We start from the raw sequence: 12,625 nt of genomic DNA on the forward strand, positions 1-12,625 counted from the left end.
CACTGTAGACTTGTCAGGTGCGCTGAGTACATGTGCACGCCGCACCACATGTCTATCGCCTTTGTGCTGGGTGCCATAATAATAGATGTTTTCACCCACACACACCTGATGTTTGGCTGGCCTGATCGACACGTCGTTCTTCACCATAAACGGGATCCCAGCCAAGATGTCTGAATCAAGGTTCGCCACGACAAGGCCTTCAAAGTAGAGGTTGTGCCCGGCCCTTTGAAAGCATGTTCTTATCTCTCCCAATACCTTCAACGGGGACGAGCCGTCTGCCTGATGGGCCAATTGTGTGGTCTTTGTGACGGTGACGCCCAGTTTTGTGGCACATGATGCCTTCATCATATTTCCTGTTGCGCCACTGTCAATAGTGAGTCTTACAGCTCGATGTCCATGAAAAGTGTCAAGATACGGTGATGACTTGATGACCACCCGCTGAACAACGCTGGCTGCAGTCATCTCTCTACCAGCGAAGTTGTCTGATTCGTCCTCAGACTCACTCTGCTCCCCTGTAACCTGCCGTGTCCTTGCCATGAACCTTTTGTCCTCAGGGGGCAGAAATGGGCATTTACTCAAGAAATGTTCATCAGGCCTTCTGGCCTCCTTACACAGAGGGCACACGCTCCTCCTCGGAACATGATTCATCTGTTTTGGCTTGGAAAATCTAGAGCTAGAAAATCTAGAACTAGACCTGGAGAATCCGGAAACAGCTGTGCGCATAGCCCTTGCTTCCTCTGATGCCTGTAGTTCGTTTAATAGGGAATCAAGGGCCTGCGAAATCTCTGGCTTAATGGATGCGAGCGTCCGTGAACGTAGCTCTGTGCCATACCGCTGCTTCACAAGTCTGGGTAGGTCATCATGCAGGAGGCGGAGCCATGTAAGCACAATAAAGTTCTCAAGTGATGGTGACAACTCCTCATCTTCTGTCACAACTTCTCCCATGTGACTAATCCCAGCGTCTTTGTGCAACATATTGTCCTCCACAAACGCCATTAAGCGCTGGAATAAGTCTTCTGGTCTTTCATTAGGTTCCAATTTAATAGCAGCAAAGTCAATGAAATGTGCTCCTGTGCACTGAAATCCATAATGCTGACGGATAGCCTGCCATATACTGTCAATGGATGTAGAATTTTTCACTATACTTTGACGTGAAATCACAGGACAATAATTGGCTATTTGTCCAAGCATTAATTCCAACATGCTTACTTTTTGTTCCTTAGTCCGTTGCTGCGCACGGGGAAGCTCCTCCCCGTCGTCATGGAAACCTCTGTGTGGAGACGCTCTCGTCTTTTTCTCCCACGCTGCGCCGTCAACAAGGAACGGGGCGAATTCATTGTCAAGTAACAGTGTGTATCGGAGATTCTGTCGCCAGTTCTCAAACGAGTTCACATTTTCTATCTTAGTTAAGCACCATTGTTTCGGGGCTCTTAGTGACGTTGCCATATTGTGCAATGCACGCTCGTAATCCTCTCGCGTTCTGACGGTAGAATATATCCACAGTGCGACCGTCTCTTCACAAGACTTTTGATATGAAATCCTTTTTCGGCATGAGACGTAAGTCCAATCGCCGCTGCCACCACGCCAGTTTAGGTAAAGGGATACATTCAAAGAGAGTCACAGACACGAGAGGTTTTGCGGTGCAAACATTTACTGAAGGAAGTGACGGTACAATAATCACGGGCACCTGGATCTCCAGGTACCTAAGTAACCATGACACCATGTTACCATGACAACCACACACCCATTCCTGGCGTAAATGTAATTGAACAACATAATTTGGTAATTCTATACCTTCAAAGAAAGAATTTAATCCAGATATGGATTAATCCAGATATGGATTAAACATCATTATGAAAGCATTCTGTGAAAATGGAAAGCTCACATTATGAAAGCATTCTGTGAAAATGGAAAGCTCACAAGCCGGTAGATCTGCCTTTTTTTAAACATTGGGGTGAGTTTTCCACAAAGTTGGGGTGAGTCTTCCGAGGTGAGTTTTCTCAGGTCATGGGGTGAGTGTTCCTACCCCCGAAAATCTTGGGGGTGAGTATTCCTACCTCTGGGGTGAGTCTTCCGGGGTGAGTATTCCTACCTCTGAGGTGAGTTGGTTTTGGGGTGAGTCTTCTTGATACCCCTTGTGATCCCATATCCTGGAGGGACCGTCGCGCCGTGATTGGCTAGATGGTTGTCAGGCAAGCTGGCTGACCACGATATTAGTCGTCGTACGACGGTGTCGCGCGCCAAAGAGTAACCGATCTACAAGCTCACAACAAGTCACCGGCTGATGCGTTGTGAGCAATCAGCATAGTTAGGTTGTTGTGAGCTTGTAGAATGGCTATTTCTTGGGCGCGCGACATACGATGGAGTATACACATTTAAGCAAGAACACTGACAGAGCTACAGCTACTTATATGTTTTTTGGGGGGCAATGTTATCTTACTGTAGTGGTAATTATACGACAATTAATCACATCAAAATATAACATCTAAACGTCTTCGAAATAACCTGGGGACAATGTTGTCTCCTGCAAACTTCCAATCACAGCTTCGTCATCCCTCTGTGCAATGGGATCTAAACTATACAAACGATTGTTGATTGATTGATTGATTGATTGATTGATGTACTTTATTTAGTAAGACATGAGAACAGTACATGACAGTACATAACAGTACATGGAAGTACAAATTCGCAATACAAGGTCTACTAAACTGGATAGCTCAGTTAAAAAGCTACGTGACAGAAAATTGTGGGTCCCTTTATCTTTATGTTGTTGTTTGTAGCTGTAGCATGAACGTATCTAAAGTAAATTGATATTGTGTGTATGAACTACTTCCTTTGCTTTTCTTTTCTTTAATTAAACTACATTTAGTTCATTGATGACGCTGCCGTTAGAAAAATAAGCAATCAATTAAAAAAAATAAGGCCTTTGCGGACAATCATTGCCCCCTGCGGGTAGTACCGTGGCGGTGCATATTTAAAGGAACTATCCACCAGATGTGCACAGTGCATGTTTTCAGTAACAGAACATTAGTTAGAAGAAGCAGTCTTCCCAGCAGCAGATTGGCCTAATAATATAATTATAATACATAATGTGGTGAATTAGGCCCACTGTACAAGTCTCCATCAATTGTGTTGCAATTAAGATTGCAATTAAATGCTCTGTCACTAACCAATTTTGAAATTACAGTTGATATGTGCATTTGCAGAGCATGAGCATCTGCTTTGTAAATCTGCTAGCTAGACACACTGGAACATAATATTCCCTTGCAATGTAAACGTCTTGGAAATATGTAGGCCTAAGACTGTGAATTGCGTGCAGTGTGGACATTGAGAATTTCTTCGAAAACTAAGGCTATTATAAGTGTAATCATGTTACTTATTTATTGTATTAGGCCTATATTTATTGTATTTTAAAATTGGTCTGTCTGTCTGTCTGTCTGTCTGTCTGTCTGTCTGTCTGTCTGTCTGTCTCCAAACTACAGACTGGATTGCCATGGAATATCCTGGGCACCTTCATGCTCTGAAGAGGATGATCCCCTACTAGTTTTGGTGATGCCATAGAATTTCCTCTAGCGCCACCATTAAGTCACCATTTCCAATGCGCATGAAATATCTCAAAATCTATGGGCATACTGTCATCATGACACACAGCATGCATGCTCCCTGGAGGATGAACCTTAAAGGAGTAGTTCACCCAAATAATGACTTATTTTCTATCAATTACACACCCCATGAAGCATCGAATTCATAGAGATCTTTTTGGTTTTGTCGCATTCCTAAGCCAATAATTTGATAACGGTAATTTGTAGTCTCCTACCTGCCGGTCATAAAATTATTGGCTTAGTAATGCGACCAAAAACGCATGAATTCAAGGCTCATGGGGTGTGTAATTGATAGAAAATAAGTAATTTTTTGGGTGAACTACTCCTTTAACAATTTGAGTGACCCCATGGCTTTTCCTCTAGCATACCATTTGTCAGCACAACATCTAGGCCGGGGCTGTTAATTAGGCTTTTAGACCATTATAGTCTTGTTTTTAATTAAATTAAATTGTATCCATTAATATTATTTTCAGAAATCTGTGGGGTGAAAATCCTTAATAGTGTATCTCACATCTATTATGCTTCTCTATGAATGTAATGACTGCTCAGGTTGCCAAATGCAGGTAATTAATTAAAAGGACATATTATAATTATGGCAATGTAGCAGCGGAGCTGGAAAGTAGCAAGTTTACTGCCAACATAGCATGATGGAAGAGAACTGTAATCACAACATTTGCTAATGGCAATAAATGTAATTTACAGTATGTGCATGGTGCAATTAGTCTTTATGCATTATTGGCAAGAGTTACACTGTAGGCCTAAATGTAAATGCACATCACATAATAAAGTGTGCTATAAATTAGATACACAGTTATCAAATACTGTAGTTTAAAAAGAAACACACAGATGTATACAAACATGAGCATGGTATTGGGTGGTAAATTGTTAGAATAGTGTACAGATACCCTTCTCTAAAGACAGATGCAGAATGCAGATTATTTCATGGCATGCTGTATATTTCTTATTAAACATGCATTACACAAAGTAGGATACAAGTCATGACCATCCGCTACTCCCCTCTGGGAGGCGCTACAGGTCTATTATGACGTGATACACCTGACACTTGAACAGCCTCTTTCTGCTGCACAGAAAAGGATTTTTTTTAATAATGTACAAGTGGACACTCTTGCAGAGCAAATGGATTCATTCTCAATTGCTTTTGGTAATTTCTTGAAACAGAAATAACATTCCCCAAGCTCCAGGTGAGGTGCATTTGCCATATAGGCTATGGTTAAGCACAACACCTGTAAAAGGTCATATCCCACACAAAACAGCATCATGCTTCAAAACTAAACCATTTCTCATAGTAAAAGTCATGCCCCAAGAAAGTTCTGTTGGCATTGTGTAAACCAGGGGTCTTCAAAACATTTCAGGCCAAGGACCCCTTAGTTGAAAGAGACTTCTTTTTTTGACAAAGCCTTCCGTGCAACTTGATAAGAGGCTTTCAGTTAATAAAACATTAACTGATGCACAAACTTGGACACAACATCAGTGTTGTTTCCTGGTGTCTCAGTCACTGGGTGTTTTGGGTCTTGCAACAGACACCCTCCTCCAGGCGACCCGGCTGATCAGACCCCGGCCTGTGTCCAAGTGGCATGCTACTGCCCCAGAGACAGTGCTAATTAGGGGTTAGGGTTAGCCTGGCACTAGTCAGACCGACAACACGGATCCACTCACACTTGAAATGTATGTGAGTGAATCCATGCCATCAGTCCAGCCAATGCCAGGCCAGGATAGGTGAGATGTTGCAGCAGGTATTGGCGACACTAGGAGGCTCTAGGCACTGTGGGTTGCCTCCGGGCCTGGCTCATCCTTCATCTGACCAGAAGAAGGGGCCTTTTATTACCTAGTAGTGTGCATGGCTCTATTCATTCTGAGGTAAGGCAGTATTGTTCATATTCTCCATAATGTATTTGTATGTTTTAAATTGTATTGATCAGTGTATTGATATTATTATTTTGTTTTATTAGGAGGAGCTCTGTGTTCCCCTGCTGTTTTGTCCTTTTGTTACTATCTTGATTCTATTGCCAGTTAGTCCAGGTGGGCCATATTGATAGTCCTACTACGGGTGGTTGGTCACGGGTGTAGGCTTGTAGTGGGGTCTAGACTTTAGTGAATGTTTGCTATGACTGCATGCTGGATGTTGTGTGCATTTTGATAGCTGTGTGTAGTTAACCATAATTATGTTTGTGCTTTACAGACAGCGTGAATGTGTGCGCTTTCTGGTGGCGGTGAAACTTAGATTCCCCCTCACACTTCCCTCACTCACTGCACTAAGTGCCCTGGCAACACTTTTCAGACTTTTTGGGAGAGAAAAAAAAAAAAAACGTTCCTATCACACAAACGTTTGGTGGCCCCCCTGTAGTAACTCTGAGGACCCTCTAGGGGTCCTGGACCCCTGGTGTAAATAAAACGTTTAGATGTTTTTCAGTATGGCAGAGGACCTTGGAAATGGACCATGGACGATTTCAACAGTACAAGGTTTCATTTCTCACACTGCCATGGAACCTAAGTTTGTATTCATGTAAAGTAACTGGCATACATCATAGTAAACAGAAAATTATACCTAGCACAATACATCAATATAAATCAAGGAAAATAATGTATAACGAAGTAAATGTGGACTCTGGATCTCCACAGTAAAGATTCCACCTCGCTGGGCGTTTTCACGGTCCTGTCTGCCAGCATCACCCCTGACGCAACAGGAAAAACGTCTTGCATGCCACAACCATCCCTATAATGATCTGCTGTGACACATCCCAAGCAGCATTGCGGCAAGTAGAGACCTTTGTTTCATACACCCTCCACCCCATGCAGAAAATAATTCCTCAATTGGATTAAGGAATGAAGAATATGGTAGAAGGAACGGCATCATCAGCATCCTGTGGTGGCAGCAAACCATTCCTTGATGAGCTCACCATGGTTTTGACAGTTGAATGGACTGTTGTGCATGTGATGATGGCTTACACAATTACACACAACACATTGCGCCAACAGAGCTGTGTTAAGGTTTGAAAATTAATGGGTAAAAGTAGGAGTAAGAGAAAATGAAGAGAATATACATAATATTTTCAGATACAAATTATACCATACGTTATTTAGACAGTGTGTTTTTTATGAAGATTGATCATCACATATTTCAAGATGATACATTTTACTTTGAGCACATCGTACTGTATGAGGAGAGGACCGAATTTGAGAGGGCAGAGACTCGGATCCAGGTAGCACCTGTTAGCTCTACCTGAGGCATCGCCTGCCTGGGGCTCCTCCCTCATCCCACTAGCGAGGGTATTTGAGGAGAGAGGAGGAGGGGAGAGAGCAAAGAGGAGAGGAGTGCTGAGAAGAGTGCTTCCCACTCTGTCCGTTCAAGGACGGACAGAAAGGCGTGAGGTGTCATGGCACCTGCAGCATTTCAACGCTCCTGCTCCCTCCACACCATTGGGGGCAGAGAGGTGTCATGGCGCCTGTGGCTACTCATCCACCAGGAAATTGTATCTGTGATTAAGTGTTGATTGCCGATCCAAGTAGAGAATAATCTCCAAATGTGCTACTAGATGTGAGGGCCAGCCTCTAGTTATATATGTTACAGGGAAATTGGCATTCCAGGGAAATTGGAAAAGGAGCGCTTGTTTTTACCACCCACCCAGGCAATTCTGTATAACCAACACTAGAGGGCAATGAATGCAAGCGTGTGTGCGTGTGCATGTGTGCGCACGCGTGTGTGTGTGCATTCGCGAGCCTCGCGAAAAAACCCTGTCTCGAAAAGCCCCGCCTCGGGCCGAAGCCCCGCGCCTAAAAGCGAGCGCTCCTCTTTCAATTTCCCTGGAATGCCAATTTCCCTGTGACATATACACCAACAGCATTTCTTTCAGAGGAGGTTAGCGTTTCCTTTTGTCCTTATTTATTTTTGTTCTTCAGAACGTCAGAACGTTCATGTGCCTGATTGTAAGGGGAAAGAAGCTTTTTGCCACTGGCTCTGAGACTGCGTAGCAGTGCTTTACCTTACAGGCCGTGAGAACACACTCAGGTTGGATTGAGCCAGAGGAGTCTGAGCGCCCCTTTGAGAACATACTATAGAGTGACTGTGCTAGATAATAATGATAATAGCTCAGATTTATATAGTGCTTTTGTAAGTACCCAAAGTCTTTACCTGAAAGAAAAGGAACCAACTTTATTAATGACTGTGCAGGTTGGTGCCTTACATGGTTGCCTCTGCCGTTGGTGTATGAATGAGTGTGTGAAGCGCTTTGGAGAAAGCGCATATAAATGCACCATTTACCATGTTTAAAGTAAGACAATAGGAGAACCGAGGGGAAGAAACCATGGGAAGCAGAGGAGAAAGCTCTGGCAGGATTCGATCACAGGTATAGCAAAAGCACATATGAATCCAAAACAAAGAGATACATTCCCATACATGATACATCTAACCCTGTGCACCCCCCCCCCCCCAACATCCTCAAAGCACTCCCTCTTTCCTTCTCCATCTCCCACTGCCATTCTTTCCCCATTTAGCGTTACAGCTCTATGAAAATACGTTGCTTTACTTTTACTTTCCAATCAGGGGACGTGACAAACAGCCAAGTGTCCTGTGAGTAGGAGTCAAGCCACTTTGATTTACTGCTTTGTTGGACTGCACTGACCCCTGCTGCTGAATTTAAGCTCTTGCCAAGCCAAGGGTAGGTACCCTCACAAAAAACTTGCAGTAATCCTAGTCTCTATACAGCCTCCCCCTGGTCAGCCGGGGTGCCTGATGGAGGGGAAAGGAACTGGTTGGAACAACGTGTTCCTTCCACACGCTACGTCCAACCAGGGAAACTCCTATCCCCCTGTCGGGTGATAAGAAGTCTTGTTAGCTCTCATGCATTGAAGGAGGCATGAGCTCGGCTCTGGGCTCTCCCTAGGCTGGCAGAGGGAGCGCCCAGGATTACTTAGACAATTGGCACTGGGTGAAAAAAAAAATGGGTTGCAAAATCGTGGGATAATAAGTTGCATTAAAAAAAAAGAATTGCCAAGCCTGTAAGATTTAGATTCTAATGTAGACAGACAGAGTACAAGAACTGAGACCACAGTATGTGTGAGTCTGAGTTACGTGATGTACTTAAAAACAAAAGCCGCCTTATTCACTTTTGTCTAGCTTGTTCCTGTTACACGGAACAAGCTAGACAGGACGAAGGTCCAGAGGGGACTTGCCTGGAATGCCTTGCACGGGATGAGGAGAGTGTGGAAATCAGTCATGGGAGATGACCTCAAGAGGCGGCTGTTGGTAGCTACAGTGGAGTCAGTACTGCTGTATGGGGCTGAGACATGGAGCCAGGAGAGGGACCTGGATGGAGTCTACAAGAATGCTTCGAATGGCACTAGGTGTCACATGGACGGACCACATCAGAAATGTGGTCCTCTACAACGGGGACCCAAGAGTCACAGACAAGTCAGAGAGAGAAGGATGAGGCTGGCAGGGCACTGCGTCAGGAACTCCTATGATTAAAAATAGCACTAGAAATGAGGACATCTAAACATTTTGCGATCTGAGGAAAGATTGCAAGGAAGGCCAAGTGGTTTCAGTTATTTTGTTAGTGATTGATATACCTTCAACTAGGTAGGCCTATAACTCTGTGTGGTTGATCCCTAAACCAAAACCAATCCATTTAAGACAACGTCCCCTTGACCCCATCCTTAACCCTCCACTGTGTCTAATTAAAGTTAGACGATTTTCATGCCTGTGCTATCAGGCGGCGAGGCCTGAATAGAGTCTTTACTGTGTCCATAGTAGTCTACTGTCACTGTCTTCAATGGCCTGAGGAGAAAAAGAGCAAATCACCAACATGCTGCTGTTTAAAACTGATCATGAATGCTCACTATGACGATAGTTCTCCTCAGGTGTTAGATACTTTTCTCAAGCAAGATGTATTACAGAATTGATCAAAATTGCATTTTCATGTCATGCAGTAGCCTATTCCATAGAAGGCACAGAATTAATCTGTATACTTGATGTTATTGCCTGACAATCTTGGCTCCATTGACAACTTCAAAGGAAAACAACCCAATTACAGCCAAATCAGCCCAAACAAAACATTACTTATGCATCACTTGACTCCCAATATAGCCAGGGCCCTTAAGTCCATTTTTATGTTACAATAGTTCACTTTGTGATACAAGCGCCAAATTTGGCATGAACAATCCCGATTCCCTAGGACCTACTTTTGCAGAAAAGCCCGTTAGCCACGCAAAAAAAAACAATATGGCTGCCATTTCCCAAAATGGCTGCTGGTGAAAGACATTTTATGTGTATTTTGACATAAAATGTCTTTCAACAGCAGCCATTTTGGAAAATGGCAGGCATATTGTTTTTTTTTGCGTGGCTAACAGGCTTTTGTGAAAAAGTAGGTCCAGAAGAAACTTTGTGGAAAACTTGTATCACAAAGTGAACTATCGTGTGACTAAGCGCCCTGGCTAATACACAAACCTTTCTGACAACTCCCACCAACTTCCTGGGTATTAAAGACTGTTTCTATCCATGGAATGCTGGGAAAGCAAGGCCTCCACATCTGTCTGGGGAGAGAGAGAGAGAGAGAGAGAGAGAGAGAGAGAGAGAGAGAGAGAGAGAGAAATCACCAGTAGATCCCCCACTGGCCCCTGACCCCCTCCCATTGCCTCAGCCTCTCCCAGTCCCAGAGAAACAGAGGAACAGAAAAACAGGAAACGAAAGATGGAGATGGAAACAAGAGATGATAGATAGTGTAACAGAGAAGTCCTCTGTTACTTGCCATTTGCACATGTACTGTACTGTACATTGTAACCTTTATTTATGGATAGATGAATTGCCTCGCATATGGTCACTTTGGTATTTGCACAGCATAATTTGCACATTGTAGTTTGCACAGAAAGGAATGCAGTCATGATTTTATTGTTGATTACATATAACTGAACATTTTGAGTTGTTTCCTGTCCAGATGTGCTGGCCACTCAGCTAACTAGTCCACCTATGGAGACAACATGTTTGGGTATAATCTGGCAAGTGCAATATGTGTACTGTATATGAGGGCAAAAGAGACCAAGTGAAATGTGTGAGGGGCAATATGGGCAATGCTAAGTAATGATTGAAAACTTAACATGTATCAAGTTGGGCTGTTCTGTTTGCCAGTGTAATTGGGCTGGACCATGTCAGAAGGGCAGAGGGGGGTTGTAAATGTGTATTTGGAATTGCGATGGATATTGTGTAAGTTTGTAGTAGGAGAATAGTGGTGTAGTTCATGGAGTTTTAAGATATTTTATAAGAGTTAATGTTATATGTATTTCTGTATTTATACGTTTCTGTATTTGTATACTTGTTGATCTACCCCTTGACATGGTGGAGTCAGATAGAGATAGATAGATAGATTGTGAAATACGTGTGTGCACACACTTACATCTCTCTGAAACCAGAGAAACAGGAGCAGAGTCAATGGTAAATAAAATGGTACATGTTCAGCTGTAAACATACAGTAGGCTGTATACTGTATCATCAATCATCATGGCAGAAACCTGGCTCTGGATGTGGAATTTCCCTCGGGATCAATACAGTTTGTTTACCCCACACAGCTATCAGATACACTTCTGAAGTGATAATGATATGAAAAGCTATACCCAAAAACATGAGTGGCGCTGGGCTCTGAGGGCGTCTATAAAAAGAACTTTCCCATATCCCAGCAGCTCCCGAGTAGATTACTGGTTCCAGCAATCTGTTCTCCCTCGAGGAGCGTTTGGCTGCTCTGGTTGCTGTTACAAAATGATACAAATCTGGTTTCTTATCATTAGATAGGCTCTTCCAAAAAATGTGTATAGCCAGGCTAGCTAGGCTATATATGATAGAAATTATATTATAATAAATGACATGTCTGAATACAAAACAGTTATAAAGTGGTATGATATCCTGTCTGTAATGCTGTGATTGATTCACTAGATTCTGCATATAAGCTATTGATAGACCTATATTGTAATTATACAAAACACAAACATTTTTACAACATACACAGATTCCTTACCTCACTATATCCCTATTTCAAGACTGTTATTCAGCATTATTTTTGTCACCATACTTTAATAGGCTACTTCTGTACTTCTTGTGACGACACGTTGCCAAACACTATAGGAACCCTGTATTTAATGTTTTTCAAAATTCTCAAACATGTTTTTCTAAGAAAATAATATAATGTGTAATGGTCTGTACAATGAAGTTCATCATTTCAAATGCAACACTGTGTAACCCTAGGTTTATTTCTGTAATGATATGTCCACGCCCCACCATTGCCCTGGTGATGAACTTGATTAGTGATCCTCAGCACCTGAGCTGATCTAGAGCCCTATAAAAGCAATGTGTTTGTCTGTGATCCACCCATAGCCCTGAGGAAGGTCTTTTTAAATTCACCCTTCACTATGAGCACAGAGCACTTTATGAGCAATTACAAATAAATACATTTTTTTTAAAAACTCTCTGTCTAAGGAGAACTAGGGACCCCCACCCTGACAAGCGTAATGTAGGAGTTGAGGCATTACATTTAGTTTGACTCGGTTCCTGATAAATATTGTGAAAATAGCCGATTTACTACTAAGCTCACATGCTGAGAGGCATTGTGAGCTTGTAGATCGGCTATTTTCAACATTTTTGACAATTTAGCCAATGTTTGACCAATTCTTATTCTTATAGTATAGGTTGTAGGTTTGAAGGTATTAAAAAGGTCTTAAAAGTCCTTTAATACTGTCATCTGGGGGACCCCCCAAAATCATGTGAGGAGGGGAGTCCCGACCGACAGGTTGAGAACCACTGACATAGGCTACTACCTGTAATAAAGGTCCTGACTGTCTACAAAGATGCACGCACGCACCACAGCCCTGAGTGAAACCGGTGGCCATTAGGACCATGGGATGCGGGCATGGATGTGGGTCGCTCGGCAGATCGTCCCTGTACAGAGCGTGGTGTAGACAGAGTACTAGAAGACACCACATCACTGCTCTGCTCTGCTCTGCTCTGCTCTGCTCTGCTCTGC

This window comes from Gymnoscopelus microlampas, assembly GCF_963454915.1.
Source record: "Gymnoscopelus microlampas genome assembly, chromosome: 9".
NCBI lineage: Eukaryota > Metazoa > Chordata > Actinopteri > Myctophiformes > Myctophidae > Gymnoscopelus > Gymnoscopelus microlampas.